Genomic DNA, 19,950 nt, shown 5'->3' with positions numbered 1-19,950 from the left:
GGGCTGGTATGAGAATCTAATGCTGCTACTGATCTTATAGGAGGCGGAGCTCAGGTGGTTATGCAGGCGATGGGGAGCAGCTGTAAATACAGATGAAGCTTCACTTACTCGTCCACTCCTACTGTGCAACCTGGTTCCTAACAGACCACAGTAATGGTCCCTGGATTGGGGGTCGGGGACCCCTGCATTGGAAGTTGAGTTCCTCTGGCCAGGCGCGGTGGCTCACGCCTTTAATCCCAGCGCTTTGGGAGGCCCAGGCGGGTGAATCATGAGGTCAAGAGATGGAGACCATCCTGGCTAACACGGTGAAACCCCATCTCTACTAAAAATACAACAAAATTAGCTGGGCGTGGTGACGGGCGCCTGTAGTCCCAGCTACTCGGGAGGCTGAGGCAGGAGAATGGCGTAAACCCGGGAGGCGGAGCTTACAGTGAGCCGAGATCACGCCACTGCACTTCAGCCTGGGTGACAGAGCAAGACTCCGTCTCAAAAAAAGGAACCAGGAGGTGGAGGTTGCAGTGGGCCGAGATTGCATCACTGCACTCCACTCCAGTCCAGCCTAGGCGACAGAGTGAGACTCCGTCTCAAAAAACAAAACAAAACAAAAATACCCCGCACTATTATTCAGTCAACAAAGTTATTCAACACCTGCTTTACACCAGAAGTTTTTCCAAGTGCTTGGGCTATAAAACTGGACAAAATAAACAAAAGCCTTTTGCTCTTCTGATGCTTAGGTTAATGGGCAGAGGAGGGGAAGCAAACAATAAACATGATAAACAAGTTAGTAATGTAGTATGTTAGAAATTAATCATATGCTTTGGAAACAGACGAAAATAAGGCTCGATCTGGGTCACATGCCAATGGATACTTATAGACGTCAATAACAATGAAAGGGAAGTAAAGAGGAAAGCAAAAACAAAAACTCAGTAAACAAAACCTCACCCATATTTTCTCTTTTTTTAGTAATTACTCTCCAGAATTGCCCACATGTTCAAAAACCTTCAATAGGTCTCAAGATACATAAAATAGACCAAACAATTATATATATACATATATTACATATATAAATTATATTATACAGATATATCTGCATACATATATAGATATATATGCATAGATATCTACATACATATATGTATATGTATATAGCAAACATAATGAGGAATGTATATGTATATAGACATATCTATATACATATATAATTGCTTGGTATATCTATATATGTATATTATATAATTGATATATCTATATACATATATAGATATTTTAGGAGACAGACTCTTGCTCTGGTGCACAGGCTAGAGTGCAGTGGCACAATCTCAGCTCACTGCAACCTCAGCCTCCTGGGTTCAAGCAATTCTCCCATCTCAGCCTTTTGAGTCGCTGGGACTATAGGCGTGTGCCAACAGGCCTGGCTAATTTTTGTATTTTTGTAGAGATGGGCTTTTGCTGTGTTGCCTGGGCTGGTCTTGAACTCCTGGGCTCAAGCGATCCTCCCACCTTGGTCTCCCAAAGTGCTGAGATTACAGGCATGAGCCACTGTGCCCGGCCAATATATATTATTTTAATATATATATAATAGCTTTTATTTTATAAATAACAATTAAAAATTTTAAAGCCTAGATTTATTTTAAGTATTAAAAATATACACTAAATCAATATGCACTAATTATTTCTTAATAACATTTATTAATTTATACTTAAATTATTAAATATTAATTCATTATAAAGGATGAAGATAATGTAGAAAGTATGTAAAGGGAAAAGGGAAAGTCTTACCACTGCTTCCTCCATGTTACTCTCTAAAGGTAACCACTGTTTACTGTTTGGTTTATGAATTTCATATATATTATTTTCTTTTTGGAAAAATAATATCACACTATCCATATCTCTTCAAATGTCTTAACAGAGAGGCACTAAAGTGAAGTGGTTAAGAGTCTGAGGATTCAAATAGCAAACCAAAGAAGAAGTTATTTTCTCTAAGCCTCAGACTCATCATCTACGAAGTTGGATTAATAATATTACCCATCTCATAGAACTGCAGTGAGGATTAATGAGGTAAACCACAGGAATTGATAAACACACTTTCTGGTTTCTCATAAGATTTCAAAAATGCTGGCTAGTATTTCCATAAATCATGAAGATATTTCCATTCATAAAATATTCTACTAGAACATCTTGGTTATTTGTTGTATAATATTCTGCAGTGTAAATGTAACATGGTGTATGTAACCATCTTGTATTGATGGTGATTCCCTCCTGCCTTTCTACCCATTTCATCCTCTTAAACTTCCCTGCCAACCTTCTGCAAATTCATCATTTTCCATACACACTGAGTACACTCTCTCCTCAAGGCCTTTACATCAGCTGCTCAGGCTTTCTTTCTACCTGGATTTCTCCCAAAAAAAGGTAGTTGCACTCTTGAACCACCTATAGAAACTACAAAATACGGCCGGGCGCGGTGGCTCAAGCCTGTAATCCCAGCACTTTGGGAGGCCGAGACAGGCGGATCACAAGGTCAGGAGATCGAGACCATCCTGGCTAACACGGTGAAACCCCGTCTCTACTAAAAAATACAAAAACTAGCCGGGCGAGGTGGTGGACGCCTGTAGTCCCAGCTACTCGGGAGGCTGAGGCAGGAGAATGGCGTGAACCCGGGAGGCGGAGCTTGCAGTGAGCTGAGATCCGGCCACTGCACTCCAGTCTGGGCGACAAAGCGAGACTCTGTCTCAACAAAAAAAAAAAAAAAAAAAAGAAACTACAAAATACTATAATGGTCAAGAGCGTGTACTCTGAAGCCAGATTACATGACTCTGTCATTTACTAGACATGTGACTTTGAGCAAGTGCTGTGCCTCAGTTTCCTCTTCTGTAAAATTATAGTATTTATCACGTGGAATATTGTGAGGATTAAATGAGTTCATGCAAATAAAATGTTTAAACAGTGCTGGCACATAATGCTTATTATTAAATGAGTTCATGCAAATAAAATGCTTAAACAGTGCTGGCACATAATGCTTGTTCAATAGAGGTTAGCTACAATTAATTCCCATCCTTTGAGGCCAAGTTCTTTCCTCATCAATACCCACTAGACTCCTTCACCCTTGAAATCTGTCGTTTAAGAAGTAATTCTTCTTTGTCCCATTTTTGAATAATCAAACGGACAAAATAATACATAAATGTAAAGTGACATCTAATAGTTTATTATTTTTATACTGCTTGAACATGTTGCTGTGGTTACACACCCTGACTTTCAGCAAAGCTATTTATGTCTATGTCTGTTCCTCACCCACAGTCCCACCCATCCCCACCTTGGACTGTGAAGTCTTTGAAAAGACTTCATAAGAAATCATGACTCCATCCTTACCTACCCCAGAATGCCTCTCCAGAGCTTTGCACACAGGACCTACCCAGAAAATATTGGTTCATTCATTGAATAAATATTTATGGACAGCCTCTACTGTGTTTAGATATGGTGCTAAAAGCTGGGAGTACAGTGATGAACACTGTAGACACAGTCTTGCTCACATTGCAGTTTGTGGAATTGCATCCCCTCAGTATTATTTGCCAACAATTTCAATGAAATGAGACCTAGGAAACAATCGATTTCTTATATTAAAAAAGGAAGTCAAGAAAGCTCATTTGTATAGTGTATATCATGTCCTCATGACTGATTTGATGTGAAAGCAAACATTATGAGGAAGACTGTCATAAAGAGATTCATTGTTGTTCACTGTTCTTATAAACTATTTCTATAACCTTTTGTATTTACAGAGTTCCTTACAATCTCTTCATTTTGCACTGAACTGTTAGAATTAGCCAGATGTGGTGGCACATGCCTGTGGTCTCAGCTACTCAGAAGGCTGAGGTAGGAGGATCGCTTGGGCCCAGAAGGTTGAGGTTGCAGTGAGCCAAGACTGCGCCACTGCACTCCAACCTGGGCAACAGAGGGAGACCCCGTCTCGAAAAAAAATTCATCCTAGCCCCCAAGTGAATCTCTCTCTGCTGCCCAAGCTGGAGTGCAGTGGTGCGATCTCAGCTCACTGTAGCCTCAAACTCCTGGACCCAAGCAATCCTCCCACCTCAGCTTCCTGTGTAGCTGGGACCACAGGCATGTGCCACCATGCCTGGGGAAATTTTTTTATTTTTTGTGGAGACAGGTCTCACTATGTTGCCCAGGCTGGTCTTGAACTCCTGGGCTCAAGCAAACCTCCCGCTTCAGCCTCCCAAAGTTCTGGGATTACAGATGAGAGCCACCGCACCGGGCCATGGGATGATGTTTTTGAAATGGCACTTATTTGTCAAACATTTGATGGGCCTCTACTTCATGTTGTGATTCTCACATCTCTCCATACTGTCTCTCAGGGATTCATGTTGTCTTGGGGTTTTAATTATTACCAAAGAAGACTTTTAGAACTTTTCTTTAACAGTGATCTTTTGTAGAAGGTCCATTCCATATTTCCAGTTTCCTGTTTCCTTTTCCTCCTTTTTTCCTCCAAATACTCTTCCATTATGAAATGTCTCCTTATCAACCCAGGCAGAATCTATTTCACCCTCTCCTCTTAATGGTTTCTGTCTTGAGACAAGCCTCAGTCACTACCTTTGTCATAGGTATTTCTGACCATGCCCTATCTGCTCTTCTAGGTCCTAAACTCTTTGAGGTCGGAAACTTGGTGAATACATTCATTCTTTCATTCATCTTACAAATATTTTTAAAGCATCTATCATTGGCAGGTGTAGTTCTAGGGCTGGGAAAATGTCAACAAAGGAAACACTGTATTCTCTCCTTTCCTAGAGCTTACATTCTAGTATATTTTTAATATATTTCATATCATTGTGCTTAAAAACCATGCATATTCACTGGGACATTTTAGAGAGCCTATACTGATAAAATCTTAAAACACACATACACACAAATCAGGCTGGATTCCTTCTGTGCTTAAATTGATCCATTTAAACAACACTCCCTTGGAGGTCAGGCAATTTCCAGCAAGTCAAAGGAGCCCTGGGAAGTTTGCCTGGTGCTGGGATTCCTCCAGAGGAACCACTCCTAAAGGTGAAGTCCCAGTAGGTCCAAGGAAAGCCTTGAATTGAGCCAGCTGAAGGCCAAGTGTAGACTCTTAGTCTAACTCATTTCAGTTAACTGGATTAAGGGATGCTGCATCAGCCTGTGGATTCCTTAGGACCCTCACATTCCCCTCCTCTCCCTTTGTTGCTGCTGGCCCTTTCCTGACCTTTCTATTTGGTAGCATCAGTGTCAGTGGGTGTGATATTTGTTGGCCCCTCCTACAATAAACTTGGTTGCCAAGAAAGTTGAAGCCATTGCCGGGCGCAGTGGCTCACACCTGTAATCCCAGCACTTTGGGAGGCCAAGGCAGGCAGATCACAAGGTCAGGAGTTCGAGACCAGCCTGACCAACACGGCAAAACCCTGTCTCTACTAAAATTACAAAAATTAGGCAGGCATGGTGGCGCGCGCCTGTAATCCCAGCTACTCAGGAGGCTGAGGTAGGAGAATCATTTGAACCCAAGAGGCACAGGTTGCAGTGAGCTGAGATCACACCACTGCACTCCAGCCCGGGCAACAGAGCGAGACGCCGTCTCACAAAAAAAAGGAAAGAAAAGAAAGTTGAAGCCATTGACTAGAACAAGGCTGTGAATTACCTTAATCTACGGTGTTCTCTCCATTTATTATCACAAATGATAAATTAAGATATTGACGTGCGTTTGTTGATGCACTGGTAACAACACATTTGATTTCAATGTACTGAGGCTAACTAAATGCATACATCTTAAGTTTATATCAATTAGCCACACAATTTATCTTAAAACCATTATTATGACTAAAAAAACAACTTTGTTTACAAAAAGTTTAACAATAATTTTTTGAACTATTCATCAAAGAGATTTATACTCTTCTAACTCCAAGCCCTGCTGATAATGCCTGTCAACAAGATTCAGTGGAAAATGAAGCTTATTATTTTAAACTTTTGGACCAATTACTTCAGCAGCTAAAAAGGTTACTGGCATTGTTTGTCCAAGTTCACCTGCATGGCACTTACTTATTCCAAGAATGTGACTGTCAACAGGTTAAATGACTTCAGATAACACACTGTGTGCAACAGGGTGGGAAATCCCTAAGCTAACAAGCTAAGGAGAGGGTGTACATCCATACACTGGAGCCCGGAACCTAAGCACGCTTTTTCCCTTCTCAGAACCTAAATGTACCACACCTATAGGAGAAGTTGATTTTGCTTCGATGACCCAGTGTTCCTTTTCTGACATGTGAGGGGTTGATTTTTGAATTGTTTACAGCCTTTTATGTTGCTGTACTATTTAGCACCTAACATAGTGCCTGCACGTAATGAGCGATCAGTAAACATTTATTGAACAAATCCTGGGGAAACTGACTTTGAAGAACAGCACGGTGATATACACTGTGACGAGAGTACATTCAAAAATACAGGTGTAGGCACAAAGGGAGAGTGTTGGATGCCTATGTCACAGCTTGATGTGGTGCTTGGAGGCACAGAAAGCCAGGCCCATCTTTTTTCCTCATGCTTAACCCCTCTAACCCAATGTAAATGAGAAAGGGTGGAGCTGCCGTTATGGGGATTGGTCCTGTTTTGTGCTTCTCTAGGGTTTGTGCCCTCCCTGTGACCCTTCTCGTCACACTCAAAAGAGAAACCACAGTCCTCCCTCTGTACCAAAGGCCCTGCTGGATTTGACCTCCCTGCTGCTCCACTTCTTAGTGCTCCCCACTGGATCACTCAATACCAGCCCCTGGCCTTCCAGCGGCACAGGGAGCATGGCAGGCACTGTCCTCCTTCAGGGGCCTTGGACTTGCTGTTCCTTCAACCTGGAATGCTTTTCCTCCAAGAAACCATTTGACTTTTTCCCTTAACTCCTCCAGGTCTGTAAACAAATTCGGCTTCCAGAGGGGGCCTTTCCTAGCTACCCCTTTAAAATTTCAGCCTCCCCTAATACTACTTATCTTCCTTCCCGTTGTTATTTTCTCATTAACACTTAATTCATGACGTGGTGTGTGTGTGAGTGTGTGTGTGTGTGTGTGTGTGTGTGTTTTGAGACAGGGCCTCGCACTGTCACCCAGGCTGGAGTGCAGTGATAGGATCTTGGGTCACTGCAACCTCTGCCTCCCAGGTTCAAACGATTCTCCTGCCTCAGTGTCTCGAGTAGCTAGGACTACAGTCGAGTAGCTGGGACTGCAGGCGCACGCTACCACACCCAGCTAATTTTTGTATCTTTAGTAAAGACAAGGTTTCACCATGTTGGCCAGGCTGGTCTCGAACTTCTGACCTCAAGTGATCCACCCACTTCAGCCTCCCAAAGTGCAGGGATTACAGGCGTGAGCCACCGTGCCTGGCCATGAACTCTATTTTTTACTTACGTGTCTCGCTTATTGTCTGTCCTCTACTGGAATGTCAGCCCCATGAGTGCAGGGATTTGTGTCTGTCTTGTTTACTGCTGTATCCCCAATGCCCAGAACAGTGTGGGGCACATAGCAGTGCCCACTATTTATTGCATGGATAAATTAATTATCATCATAATTGCAACCAGTTGTTGAGGGCTTCTTGTGTTCCAGTAACTTTATTGCATCAAACTAATTGTCACAACACAATAAGGTTTTATAATTGTCTTTTTATAGAAATGAGAATACTAAGACTCAGAAGAAGAAAATGACTTGCTCCACATTGCACAGTCAGTAAAACAATAGAGCTGGGATTAGAAATGAAGACTCTAACCTCAAAGCCCACAATCTCCAGCCTGCTGCCTCTGAGAATCTCCCAGATATTTGTCCCTAAAGCAACACTTCACTTGTCCTGCCTAATCCTTCAAGTGCCCAAGAAACCTGACACTCAACACTGCTGTGTTCTGATCCTTCTCTTTCAGGGATCCTAAAGTCTCTGAACCTATTATAGTGGTTTACAGGCTCAACAGCATTCACAGCTTACACATGAGAAAAAGAGCTGGCACGCACTGCCAGTGGAGCAGGGAGCTGACCCTGCTACGTAAAACTGAACATGGAATGATCATTTACATACAATTCCACTTGGAGTTTTAATTAACATTAAACTCATCCAGTAGAAGTCTACCACAGCTGAATTTCACCAGAATTTTATGTTTAAATTCTTGAATGATTTATTTGCCTTTCCCGGCTACTTTCGTTCCTGGATAAAGATAAAGGCAGCGGTATGGGAGGGAGGGGCACTTCAGTCACTCACAGTTGATGCAACATAACCTACAAATCATTTGCTGTTTGTGAAGTTGGTAGTTTGAGGAAAAATATGCTCTCTATAAGTGCGATAATTGTATGGAAGCAATGAGCAAAATATAAAAAGATAAAAAGGCAAGTGGATAACAAAAGACATCAAGAATCTCTCAAAGCTATTTGGGCATTATTTTCTATTCTCTGGAAATTGTCATTACTCACAACCCAGTGGGCATTCTTGGTTTTGAATAGAACACAAAGTGAGGGCAATGAAATAAAGTCAAATAAATAAAAGTTCCTCCCAGGATCCTTCTCTGGTTCTCAGGTTCTATGAAATGAATCAGCATTGTTTTGGAACCCAGAACTAAATGCTGAACTTTAAAACAGAGAAACATTTCCATGGGTTGCAATGAGTGCCACAGGGTACGGAAGTGATTCCTCCTGTTCTTCCCACCTTCCTCTCATCTTATCCTAAATCATTACATTTATACTGCTGAACATTCCTTTTTGGGGTCATAAATGGGGTGTATTGTAGTAGAAGAAAGTAAACTGGGTTAGGAGTCAGGAATCCTGTGCTCTAATCCCAACTGTGGCCCTTTTATCTGTAGGACCCTGGATGGGTCTCTCATCTATAAAATACAGATAATGTTGTTTGCTCTGCGTTACAATGAGACGACCCTGACAAGTGAAAATGTGTGTTTCTCACACTTAAGATGACCATCAGGGAAAATTCCATAGTTTTATTTAAATTAAAATACATCTGCAACACTTAGTATTATTTAGAAATTACAGAATGACTTTCTTTTGTTATTTTTTAGATAGGAGGTATGCTGTTCTTTTCCAAGTTTTATAACCTGGCTGGGAAGCATAAGAAAAGAGGTGAGACAGTGGTGAGGTGTATAAAGACAGGCAGCTCTGGAGTCAGACCAGCATGGGTATAAATCCCACTTCCAACACTAAATGATCTTGGGCAAAATTTGCATCTTCTTTGAGCATCCATCTCCTTCAACTAAATATCGGAACAATAAGACTAACCACACAGGGTTGGTGTGAGGATTGCATGAACAAACACGGAAAGTCCCTTACAAAGAGCAAAGACTCCATAGAGGTTTGTTTTGTGAATTGCAAGGTTTTGTGGCTTTATTTTAAAGGTTTAATATTTTTCTACTGTTTCTACCACAAGAATACATGTGTTAGCAACAGCATGCATGAGACCAAGAGGAAGAAATTTGCCAAGGGGAGGAGATAGGTTATTTTCTTCAAGTCAAAGAACCAGAGTTAACTTGATTTATTAATGAAATAGGAGACAGTCTCTCCATTGGAGGGAAGTTTCCATTTCAGAGAGAGGTCCCAGAGCAGGAAGTTACCCAGTGACACCCTGTGGACCATCCAAATGATCTGCTGCCCCGGAAAATCAAGAAACACCCACAGTTCTTGATTTACAGCTCCCTGGGAGGAAGGAGCTGACCACAAGTGTAGGATAAACATCAAGCTTCAATGAAGCATCGTCAGCCACTCAACTCTGCTCAGTGCCTTAAGAAAAGTTCACAGATCCCCATCTCCCCCAAGGTGGCTGATTCTGAAAAAACAAGTTTGGGGGTAATTAAAAAGTTGAGTAGTCAATATTCATGTCCATTGTGTGTTTATACCCTGCCTCCTCTTACAAAAGATCTGAGGCAACTCCTTAAAAATACAAAAAAATAAAGAAAATAGTTGAGGGAATCTGACAAAAAAGGAAAAAAGTAATAAAATAAAAGCCAAGGACAAGATTAATTCCAAGAAATGCATTCCACACACGGTGATTCTCATTCTCTATCTAGGTATTTATTATCCAGGTCTCCACAGTTACAGGGTTTCAGAGGGAGGCAAAGTCTTCCTAACTCAGAAATATTCACTAGTGAAGAGACCAGCTATAAAACAAGGCCCCACTCTAACAGCTTCTGCAGTTTAGCACCAGCTCCAATCTCCTGCTGTTCCATCAATGACTGTGCAGTCTAGCTGGCTGTGGGATTGCAAACAACCAATACAACTAGCAAATAGAATGTAAATCCATTGCATAGTTAACTAGAATATCTCTCAAAAGAGTCAACATATAAAGAATAAGCCGGCCAGGTGCAGTGGCTCACGCCTGTAATCCTAGCACTTTGGGAGGCTGAGGTGGGCAAATCACTTGAGGCCAGAAGTTCAACACCAGCCTGGCCAACATGGTGAAACCCTATCTTTACTAAAAATACAAAAAAAAAAAAAAAAAAAAAGCCAGGAAGCTGAGGCAGGAGGATGGCTTGAACCTGGGAGCTAGAGGCTGCAGTGAGTCGAGATTGTGCCACTGTACTCCAGCCTGGGCCACAGAGTGAGACTATGTGTCCAAAAAAAAAAAAAAGAATAAGCCATTGAGCTATCTTAAAATTTTTTGAGGAAGCTAGGACCCAAAAAGTCAACAAGGTTAATTTTTCATGCTGAGAATTAGCACGTAGTTGCAATGTGATGTGTTTTAAAAGTAAAATTAAGTAAACTTATTTTCATACTCATTTGTTTTGTTTTTCAACTCTGCATAATCTAACATCATATTTTGCTCCCTGTTTTACAGTGGATTCCCTTAGACAGACTTTTTCTGGTACCAACTGTTTGCAGATAATAAGGGTTACCTGGAACGCACTATAGTGCAAATTTGACTTTAAGCTTCTTGATGGCAAAAGCAAACTGGAAACATGCTTTCTTAGAAAAGTCATGGGTGCATAGTACAAAAACAGGAAGTCATTGTAGAACAGCGAGGATAATGGTATTGAAATTCATGATTAGAGAAGACTTAGGGCACTAGCGGCTAGTAAGAAGTCTAAGAAGGTGGATACCAGTCTTTCTAAATTGCTTGGTGTTTGGTTGAACAGTGTCGCACGCTAAATGACTAACAAACACAGTGGTGGTCATTAATTCTGTTCAACAAGTATTCCTGGCTCTCTACCTTGGCTGCAGAGGAAATGCTCTTTTTCACTGAGTTCTAGGCTGGGACCCTTGCAGCTGGGTAGAGTCATGAGACAAATTCTTGTCAGTATATTTTGAGCAGAAAAAACATGTCATCTCCAGGCAGAGATCCTTTAGATCCTTTCCCTCTGGCATGGTGACTGATAATGTTTGAGATGATGACTGCTCTGTCAGCTAGGGTCACTGGGAAACTAAAATGAGCTGCTGCCCTGCAGACACACCACGGACATGTAGAATGAGCAAGAAATAAACCTGTGGTTTAAGCCATGAGATTTGGGGTTGTTTGTTACTGTAGCCTAACTTGGTCTCTTCTGACTGATACAAATATTGTGTTACCAGTGATAGGATGAAACAAACAAATAAAAAATAAATTAGTCCTGTGAAATCCATGTGCAACTTTTGGGTAAGCCACACTCTCGTATACCTCCAGGACTTTCCAGGTGCAGCTTCCTCCTCTACCACCCTCAGCCTCACAACCCCCAAACTCACCTTTAAGACTCAGTTCAGTGATCACCTTCCCTAGGAGCCATCCTGAAGCCCCTGAGACTGGTAGCATGCCTCTCCTATGCTTTTCCATAAACTCTATCATAGCACTATCCCACGGAAAGGTACTTATCTGGTTTACCTTGACTGTGCCCCCGACTAGTCTGTTACCTCCCTGAAGGACCAGACAGAATGAAAGTGATCAGTGGGGAAATACCATGGTCCCAAGGATTCAGTGTTTTGAAGAGAAGTTGCTCACCCCACCCCACCATTCCCTGGCTGGATGAGAACAGAATGTCTGCCATTTCTGGAGTGTTCAAGATCTGTTTGATGTCTCTTAGGCCTGGGCCTGTCTGGTGGAGCTGTTTGGCAGAGTGGTCTATTCCTTTCCACCAAGGCCTGCACTGTAAGGAGCAAGGCACAGCTCCGCACCAGAAGGTCTAGGGCCAGACTTCAGGCCTCAGCTTTACCACTGTATTAGTTTCCTCTGGTTGCTGTAACAAATCACTGCAAACTTAGTGGCTTAAAGCAACACAAATTTAGTATTTTACAGTTCTGGAGGTCAGAAGTGCAAAATGGGACTTACTATGCTAAAACCAAGGTGTCAGCCAGCTCTGTTCTTTTCTGGAGATTCCAGGGGAGAATTGGTTTCCTTTCCTTTTCTAGCTTCCAGAGCCTTCCACAGACCTGGCTTATGGCTTCTTTCATCTTCAAAGCCAGCAATGGCCATCAAGTCTCTCTCACTCTGCGCCATTTTAACACTGACTCTCCTGCTTCTTTCATTTATGAAGATCTTTGTGACTATATTTGGCCTGATAAGATAATCCAGGAGAATCTCCCAAATCTAGAGGTCAGCTGATTAACAACCTTAATTCCATCTGTAACCTTTATTTCCCATGGCACGTAACACAACGTAGTCACAGCGACTAGGATGTGGACGTCTCTGTGGATTATTCTATCTACCATAATCACTTACTAGCTGTGTGATCTTAAGCAAGTTAATTCTTTCCTCTAAGCCTCAGTTTATTTTCCTGAGAAACAGGGAAGGTGAGGATAATGGCACCTACTGCTGGGGACTGTTCAGAGAATGAAAGTAGATTATGGTGATGAATGTAAAGCTTAGCATAATACCCAACAGTCAGGGATCAATAAATGCTGTTGGCCTTTATCACCATCGTCATCCTCCTCCTCCTCATCACGATTGTTTGTAGGGGGAGGTAGGAAACGAAATCACACATCCTCAAAAGAAGTAACATCTCCTCTTTATGCAAGGAGAATGAGCACCATCATAGAGGCCTCCTGTCCTTATTCCCAGTCCTTCCTCTGCTCCATCCCGTTTTAGGACACTGAAGGAGGAGCAGGTTCAGCAAACAGGATTGACAGACAAGAGGCTGCTGCACTCCAAATTGAGTCTTTTGTTTTCCTGGTGTTTGAACTCTCCTAAATTGGGCACTGGTCTCTCAGATCTTAGAAAGAGGCATGAGAAACAGTTCCAGCCCCAAACCAGTTTCTCAAAGTCTCTTGATATGTGCGGAGGGGCCATGAGAATGCCTATTCTGTGACAAGGGCAAAACTCTCCATTTCCTGGTTGGGGTGTGTGTGTGTGTGTGTGTGTGTGTGTGTGTGTGTGTGTGTCTGTGCCCACATGTGTGAATCCTGGCCTTCTCAGAAAGTGCAGTGCGACTTTTTTCCCTCTCATGAATACCCCAAGCCCCTGCCACTATAGTGTGCCTCAGCCCAGTGAACTCTACTCAACTTCAAAGGGGGGATGAACCAGGGCCATTCAGAGAGCAAGAGGCCAAGGCTAGCTGGCCCCCAGCCATGCCTCAATCCCCTTTTTCTGCTGCATTCAGATCAAAGCCTAAGGCATTCATCTATATTTTATTTAATTTTAAAAATTTTCTTAAATGTAAAGGAATTTATGTATATTTTACCTAATTCCTTAAATAATTTCAGCCATCTTAGCACGTTTATTCCATGTTCTTAAGAAAGACCCTTTGAATTGCTCCAGTTTGTTTATGTTTAAGTCATAATCTTTTCATCCCTTAGAGTGAAATTCTGCTGTATTTATTCACGGAAACATAATATGTATATGCAATATGCATATCTATGTAGAACATCTATTATAACATACATATAGGGGATGAATATGTAAAACGTTTTACAAATAAGGAAAAGAGAACTTCTTTTAAGTAACTAACATCAGTGGAGAGACTGAGTCTTTAGAAAGTAAATAAATAAACAAATTGCATATGCATTTCATGCATTTTATAAGTATATAAGGTAAGCCCACTTTTTATTGCCAATTCAAATAGGAATAGGACTCACAGGACAATAGTTAAATATACACATAGGCACACATATGCCCTATCTCATTTTAGCTAACAATTTTCAACTCTTTCTTCATCAGATTCATATCAAAGTTATTAACATACTAAAATAGTTAGGCTTTAGTTTTCTCTTCTGTTTTTTTCCCTACTCCTGGTCTGGGAGAAATTCTAGTGGTTAGAAACTAAATCAGTGCCAGCAAGAAGAAAAAAAACAAATCTCTTCATATTTTAAATATTTGACCATGTACTCCTGATGAAATGTTTTAACTATGAGATTTCTAGCACTTAGTAAATAATCCACAATGATAGTTCCACTGTTCTAAGTTAAGTTTCATGAGTGCCCAATGGTTCGATCTTAGGCCAGATATTCTTCTGCTTCCAAAGAAAAAAATCTACTTGATCATTATGAGATTGATTTTGACCTCATGAATTACTTGTTTCCTGAAGTTTTCCAAAGCTTCCCCTATGTGTTTAGACTTATGATATTGAGAGTGTTTATGATTTTGTAGTACTGACTTTAATATTAGAACTTGGCTTGCAACAAGCAGGACTAAAATAGGACAAGAGTGGCAATTATTGCTACTATCTCAGAGGGACTGTCTTGTTTGTCTCAGCAAAACAATTCTCAGGGGTGGCTGAGCTAGAAGGAAACAGGGTAATAAAACTCATGCAGGAGGTATGGAAGGCCTCCTGTTGACGATAACAATAGTATTCTATTAGTTATCACAGTGAGCTACCAATATTTTCCATCTCCATAAGATTCCAGAGGCCAGGCCGGGCGCTGTGGCTCACGCCTGTAATCCCAACATTTTGGGAGGCTGAGGTGGGTGGATCACCTGAGGTCAGGAACTCAAGACCAGCTGGGCCAACATGGCGAAACCCTGTCTCTGCTAAAAATACAAAAATTAGCCAGGCATGGTGACGCACCCCTGTAATACCAGCTACTCAGAAGGCTGAGGCAGGAGAATGGCTTGAAGACGGAGGTTGCAGTGAGCTGAGATCGCGCCACTGCACTCCGGCCTGGGTGAAAGAGCGAAACTCCATCTCAGAGGCCAGAAAGATACCTGAACAGTAACTGGCAAAAGGATTTCTTCACTTACAAGCTCCACACAATTTGTTTACTTGTCTTATATTAGAGGCCATATATTGGTTAAGTTTTGTAACCAGACTGCCTGGGTTCAAATCCAGCTCCCATGCTTAGAAGTTAGTGACCCTCAACACATTATTTAACCTCTCTGTGCCTGTTTCCCTTCCTGTGAGACAAAGTTAATAATACCTATTTCATAGGATTGCTGTGAGGATAAAGTTACTGTATGTAAAACATTTAGAAAAATGATATTTAATAAATGCCCAATAAATGTTAGTTACTTTCAGTATCTTATATTCTCTTCCATAAATTAGGAATACTAATGCCTCACTTATATACCTCACAGTGTTAAAGAGTAAGATTAGAAACATTTTATAAAACACCTTGAGAAGCATAACATGGCACACTAAGTAAACAATCAGAGTGACTCTATGCTAATCTGGAAGCTGGCTTGATAATTTCAACCATCCCTAGAGGAAGGCTTCTGATCAAAAGCCAGACCCTGGACGTGATAGAAGCTGGAAATAAAATAGCAGAAGTAACATTAACATAAAGGTGAAGGAAGGAAAACAAGGGGAAGAAAAGAGAACTAACATCTCTGGTTGTGCCTACTATCTGTTAGGAATTTGACACACATATGTTATTTGTCACCAACACTTATGAGGTAGATACTTTGTAGATAAGAAACTAAGACTCAGCAAGATTAAGTTTCCCAAAGTTATGAAGTTATAAATAGCAGAGCTAAGATTTAAACCCAGATCTGTCCAAAGACAAAGCTTATCACCCATTCTTCCATCTAATTCTAAAACAGGCAGCTCCCTACTACTTAAGAAACATAATGCCATATACTGTATTAGTGAAACTGAACAATGACGGTCAATATGATGACAGTGATCAAGGAAAGGTTGCATACTGATCAGAGCAACCCTCCACTGTACTAGTGGGTAATAGGTCCTGGGGGAACTCATTAAATGGAGATTATTATATCAGAATCTGGGACTCTGACCATCAAAAGCCAGCTCCACCACATTTGGGAGCATCTGCAGATATGACCAAATGAGTAGATAATGGTGTCCCCAAAAGAACAAATACATGTTGCATGAATGAATGAATTAATTAAGGAAAAGCACAATAGGCCCTTAATACTTAAAGATTTTTTAAGTCCTTCACCAATACTCAAATTCCAGAACATTTTTTTCTAACCACACCCAGTTGGAACATCTTGCTATCAGATTCCCACCTGCCATGCTTCCTTGTTGTAGTCATCTGCAAACCCTCAGGTCACTCCTGACTTGGTGAAGATTTCCCCCCAGCTCACTGTCAGACCTCTCACCAACATGATTCTTGCCACCATTCTCAGTGACACCCACATCCTCACAGATGTTCTTCCAGTACCTGGGCCTCTGTCTTCCTTGACTCCTCCTCCAAGCCATCTTGGCTACTCAACTTCCATGGTCAGACTCTAGCTTTTGTCATTGCCAATGTGGATATCTTCCCTACTCTCAATTTTTTTTTTTTTTTTTTTTTTTTGAGACGGAGTCTTGCTCTGTCGCCCAGGCTGGAGTGCAGTGGCCGGATCTCAGCTCACTGCAAGCTCCGCCTCTCGGGTTCACGCCATTCTCCTGCCTCAGCCTCCCGAGTAGCTGGGACTACAGGCGCCCGCCACCTCGCCCGGCTAGTTTTTTGTATTTTTTAGTGGAGACGGAGTTTCACCGTGTTAGCCAGGATGGTCTCGATCTCCTGACCTCGTGATCCACCCGTCTCGGCCTCCCAAAGTGCTGGGATTACAGGCTTGAGCCACAGCGCCCGGCCCCTACTCTCAATTTTAAGCATCTCACTCTCTGATCACCTCCTCCTTTTTTTTTTTTTTTTTTCAACAGCTTTATTGAGGTGTAATTTACATACCATAAAGTTTACCCTTTTAAAATGTATAATACAGGCTAGGCGCAGTGGCTCACTCCTGTAATCCCAGTGCTTTGGGAGGCTGAGGCGGGCAGATCACCTGAGGTCAGGAGTTCGAGACCAGCCTGGCCAACATGGTGAAACCCTGTCTCTACTAAAAATATGAAAATTAGCTGGGAGTGGTGGCGCATGCCTGTAATCCCAGCTACTCAGGAGGCTAAGGCAGGAGAATTGCTTGAATCTGGGAGGCAGAGGTTGCAGTGAGCAGAGATCATGCCACTGCACTCCAGCCTGGGCAACAGACAGAGACTCCTTCTCAAAAATAAAATAAGATAAAATGTACAATTCAATGGCTTTTAGGATATTCACAGAGTTGTAGAACCATCACCATAATCACCTTTAGAATACTCAATTTATCATGCCCTAAAAAAACACTGCTGACTTGGGGTGTAGCAAGATGGCAGGATAGAAGGCTCCACCCGTCATCCCTCAATGCCCACTGCAAGGGCACCAATTTAACAACTACCTGCACCAAAAAGCACCTTCATAAGCACCAAAAATCTTAAAGAGATCTCTCTCACATTATATATTGAATCCGTCAGCAAAGCCTAAATTGCTCTACCTTTTCTAATGACTTCTCATGACCTACACTGCTACTGACCTACTCTGACCTCCTGCCTGGGTTATTTAGTGAGATTCTAACTGGTGTCCCTGCTTCTGCCTATGTGCCCCTCTCCTCCTCATTCCACATCCTTGCCCTATAGCATATTCTCAACATAGGAGTCAGGAGAATCATTTCAAAACACGTAACTTATCAGCTTAGAACCACTAGCAGCTCCCCAACCCACTTCGAGTAAAAGCTCAAGTACTTTTACTGGCCTTCAAGGCCCTAGGCAATCATACACTCTACCCCTCTGGATCTCCTAGACCTCTTCTCCTGCCATACTTCCTCGGGATTGGTCTCCTTCGGCCACCCTGGCTTCCTTGACGTTTTCTGAAATGTCCACGTATACATCTACTGTGTGATCTTTGCACTTGATGAGCTCTTTCTTTGAAATACCTCCCTCTCAGTAGCTACATGGCTCACTCCCTTTTCTACTTCATGTTGCTTGCATTATTATTATTATTTTGAGATGGAGTCTCACTCTGTCACCCAGGCTGCAGTACAGTGGTGCGATCTTGGCTCACTGCAACCTCTGCCTCCCGGGTTCAAGCGATTCTCCTGCCTCAGCCTCCCAAGTAGCTGGGATTACAGGCTCCTGCCACCACACCTGGGTAGTTTTTGCATTTTTAGTAGAGCTGGGGTTTCACCATGTTTGTCAGGCTGGTCTCAAACTCCTGACCTCGGGTGATCACCCACCTCAGCCTCCCAGAGTGCTGGGATTAAGGCGTGAGCCATCACGCTCAGCCTTGCCTGCATTATTTATAAGTTCAGCAAAGGCTGTTTCTGTCAGATACACAGAAGATCAGAGAAAATTCCTGGGGTTGGATAGGAATGAGGTTGAAATAAGAGAGAGAAGGGAAAAGAAAAACGACATTTAAACTTTGAGGGTCTCCTAAGGCCAGGGGCTACTTCCTTTATAATTTGCTTTAATTCTTACAACCTTTGGGATGATGATTATTATATTTATTTTACAGATGAGACAACAGGGGCATGGAGGGACTAAAGTTACGATCTTGTATAAACCTCTAGTGTTAGCTGTCTAACTAAAAAAATCCTACCCTTAAAACCTAACCTTGGTCCACTACGTCACAGATTTCCAGCCTCCTATTTAGTTAAGATTATGCTGGGAATGAATGCCTATTACAAAATTCAAATACTTGCAAAGAAAAAAAAAATCAATACAGCTTAGTTTTATAAGTTCTTGTCCTTGACACCACATTAAAATGAAACCTCTATATGCTCAACTGAGGGTTAAATTCCAGACATTCCTGGCAATCTCTCAACCCATCATCCGAGACTATTTTTGCATGATAAAAATTCCATCAAGTGTCCCTGCACACGGATACTTGTCAGCAAATTTACTCCTTCCAGTTTTGCATCTCAGGAGGCATAAACAGAAGGTCCTGCCAGTGAAGGAAAAGAAAGGAAAGTAATTTGTCAATGGCTTTATTCAACAGTGCCATTTGCCCAAATTCCATACTGGGTGGCCCAAATATTTTGAAATCCATGCTTCATAGATCTTGTAAGATGAGTTGTAACCCTGGGTCTCGCTCAGATGCCTGAGAAAACTTGGGGTCTGGATCCCCCTCCCACTGTGTTGCTGTAACCCCCCCCCCCCCCCACATCCATTGTCTTTCAATTATCAGCTCTGCATTTCTTCCTCCGTCTCTGGCTTATTCTTCTCGTTTGACCTCCTGACACACTTATTTGCTTTTCCCTGTCTGGAATTCTTGCCCAAACTAACTTCAATCACTCAAAACTGTGCTGTAGGAGAGAGATGGGTGTGGGGATGCAGTGACAACCAAGTCATTCCAATAAAATGGTTGTGGCATGCCTCCCAGCCAGCCTCCCTGCTTATTTTACGATGACGGGCCATTCATCAAATGACCACGAACCGTCAGCGAGGGGCTGATTTCTATTGCGGGCTGGTTTTCTATAAACATGAAATCACTTCAGTAAAATAGCTATTTTAAAATGTTTTGGCACATGTGGTTTCTACTTCCTACAGTGGAAATTTGGGATGAAATGTTGGTCAGGATATTATGCAGCAGCCCCTCAAGTATTATTATTGTCATCAGGATCACCATAACTTCCAGTTGGGATTGTTCCCCAGGTGCTAATCAGTCTGAAGTTAATACATTTTATCCAAATAATCCTAAGAGAGTATTGCTCCCATTTTCAAAGAAGCAATGGAAAGCATTTGTCCCAAGTTAAATATCAAATATGGTGGAAGAATCAGAATTCAGGCTCAGGTTAACTTCAAAGTCCATTAGGCAC

General features: G+C 42.0%; 1 protein-coding gene across 2 annotated transcripts in view; it reads right to left on the bottom strand.

Moving 5' to 3' along the window:
- Nucleotides 1-19,950, bottom strand: part of LOC105477254 (shroom family member 3) — a 356,760-nt gene that overhangs the window by 237,469 nt on the left and 99,341 nt on the right. The gene's annotated exons all lie outside the window — the stretch shown is intronic.

The sequence above is a fragment of the Macaca nemestrina genome, chromosome 3 (genome assembly GCF_043159975.1).
Source record: "Macaca nemestrina isolate mMacNem1 chromosome 3, mMacNem.hap1, whole genome shotgun sequence".
Lineage (NCBI taxonomy): Eukaryota > Metazoa > Chordata > Mammalia > Primates > Cercopithecidae > Macaca > Macaca nemestrina.
The sequence above is the reverse complement of the archived record's forward strand: the minus strand, read 5'-3'. Positions and strand labels throughout refer to the sequence as shown.